General features: G+C 44.7%; 1 non-coding gene across 1 annotated transcript; it reads left to right on the forward strand.

Moving 5' to 3' along the window:
• Nucleotides 1-2251: 2251 nt before the first annotated feature.
• LOC123568212 (small nucleolar RNA U3) lies at nt 2252-2467 on the forward strand. Its single transcript, XR_006691421.2, has one exon. It is a non-coding gene; the product is annotated as a small nucleolar RNA U3 (small nucleolar RNA).
• Nucleotides 2468-2685: the final 218 nt, after the last annotated feature.

A 2685-nucleotide genomic window follows, 5' to 3' on the forward strand; every position in this document is an offset into this window, starting at 1 on the left:
ACCCTCTGTTGAGCGCTGCATAGAAGCATGAGAGAATGGATGGGGCAGAACTGACTTGCATGGCCTTTACAAGCAAGTGTTTGGTGCTCTGGCCTCTGAGCAAGAGGCCCTGAGGGGAAAGGAGATTGGGAATGACTTTTAAGTTGTCAAGAAATAGTGTGTGCCTGAAGTCAGGAGATAGAGACCATCCTGGCTAACAGGGTGAAACCCCGCCTCTACTGAAAATACAAAAAAAGTAGCCGGCCCAGGTGGCAGGCGCCTGTAGTCCTAGCTACGCGGGAGGCTGAGACAGGAGAATGGTGTGAACCCAGGAGGCGGAGGTTGCAGTGAGCCGACATGGCGCCACAGCACTCCAGCCTGGGTGACAGAGCCAGAACTCCGTCTCAAAAAAGAAAAGAAATGGTGTGTGCCATGTAGATCCACCCACACTTCTCCATGAAGGCGAATTCCCAAACTGAAACCACTTGCAAATGTTCATAGCAAAGCTGCTCAGATTAATTTTGCTTTTTCTCATTAAGTGAGACTCCAAAAGGTTAGTTAGAGTATTAGGTGTAGGGAAAGGATTAATAAAAAATAAGTGGGTCAGAAACATTGATAGACGCCTAGACCCCTCATGTGTTATTTTATTCTTTAAATGCAGAAGACAGCCCTGTGAGATGGGTTTAGCAATCTGCATGTCACAGAGGAGGAGCACGAGGTTCAGAGATGCTGAGTAATGTGCCCACAGACTCTCAGCTAGCATAGAAAGCTGGGGGTTTAGCCTCCAGGTTCTGTGTTCTCAACACTGTCCCAGGTGTTCTCCTGACAGATACACTGACGTCCTAATGTTTGTATCTGCAGCTGAAAACTTGTCTTCTAGAAACCCAGAGACCGTGGCATCCTCACTGCTGCCTGGAAAACAGTAAGATTGAAATCCTGGGCAAATTGTAAGTGTGAGTTCAGGAAGTCTAGGAAGACCCACTTGCCCTCAGCTCAAACTATGCCTCACCTATGTCCAAGCTGCTGCCTGACACTCCTCCAGCCAAGGATAAAGCTTTTATGAATTTAAATGCTAACTGATTGTATCTAGGCTCACTCACAAATTACTCCTGAAGCTATTTTGATTTTTGTTTGTTTGTTTGTTTGCTATTTCACTGCTTGTTCGCCTATCACAGGCTTTTGCATGTCATCCTAGAGCGTAAGCTGTTGAGGAGAGAACCATGTCCTGCACACCTGGCATAGCATTCTTCCCCACCTGTCAGTCTTAAACACTTGTTGACTGATTACTGTATAAAGTACAAGACACACATCTCTGGGATCTATGTGTTTGCAGAAGTGTACTGTGGAGAAAGCAGGGGCCTTGGGAAGCACAGTCACCTCAGCTTCCATCCTAATTTGGCTACTTATCACTTATCGGATCTTCCACCAGTGTCTTCATCTCCTGAGCCCCCATTTTCTTTTTTTATTATTATTGTTTAAAATTTTTGATCTCCATAGGTTTTTGGGGGAACAGGTAGCATTTGGTTACATGAGTAAGTTCTTTGGTGGTGATATGTGAGATTTTGGTGCACCCATCACCCAAGCAATATACACTGAACCCAATTAGTAGTCTTTTATCTCTCACCCTCTGCCCACCCTTTCCCCCTGGTCCCCAAAGTCCATTGTGTCATTCTTATTCTCATAGCTTAGCTCCCACTTATGAGTGAGAACATACGATATTTGGTTTTTCATTCCTAGGTTACTTCACTTAGAATAATAGTCTCCAATCCCATCCAGGTTGCTGCAAATGCCATTAATTCATTCCTTTTTATGGCTGAGTAGTATTCCATTGGATGGATATATATACATATATATATATATATCAGAGTTTCTTTATCCACTCGTTGATTGATGGGCATTTGTGTTGGTTCCACATTTTTGCAATTGCGTGCTGCTCTAAACATGTGTGATCAAGTATCTTTTTTGTACAATGACTTCTTTTCCTCTGGGTAGATACCAAGTAGTGGGATTGCTGGATCAAACGGTAGTTCTACTTTTAGTTCTTTAAGGAATCCCCACGGTCTTTTCCACAGTGGCTGTACTAGTTTACATTCCCACCAGCAGTGTAGACGTGTTCCCCTTTTTACGGCATCCACACCAACAGCTATTAACTTTTTTAGTTTTTAATTATGGCCATTCTTGCAGGAGTAAGCTGGTATCACATTGTGGTTTTCACATCTGTAAAATGGGGCGACAATACCTGTCCACTGGTTTATTAAGAGGAATGAATTGCAAGACTGTACTTTCAGGGATTATTTCTATAGTTTGCTGCTAGAGAAGTTTCTCTGAACAGGTAGAGCCCCGGAAACCACCGGATGGAGGCGCAGGATCCTCTCCTAAGCTGAAGCCGGCTGTTGGTGTTGCTTCACTGCAACTACCTTTTGCCATGGATGATCGTCCTTCTCCTCCTCTGGCAGAGGGAGAGGGAGAGGATGTAAGTCTGAGTGGTAGCTCAAAAAAAAAAAGTGGGGAGATAAGTTGGGAATGTTTGTAAAAAGCCTGGCACAGTGTCTCACCTTTCTGGTCAGAGTCAGAATCAGAATGAGCGCCCCTTGATTATGGCCACTGCTCTATGGCCACTGCTTTAGCTGACTGGGACAGCCTATTGGAAAGAGCTCTCAAGAGCAGTTCCTTCTTTTCCTGAAGTGCCAGAGGCTCCACTGTGGC

This window comes from Macaca fascicularis, chromosome 12 (assembly GCF_037993035.2).
Source record: "Macaca fascicularis isolate 582-1 chromosome 12, T2T-MFA8v1.1".
Lineage (NCBI taxonomy): Eukaryota > Metazoa > Chordata > Mammalia > Primates > Cercopithecidae > Macaca > Macaca fascicularis.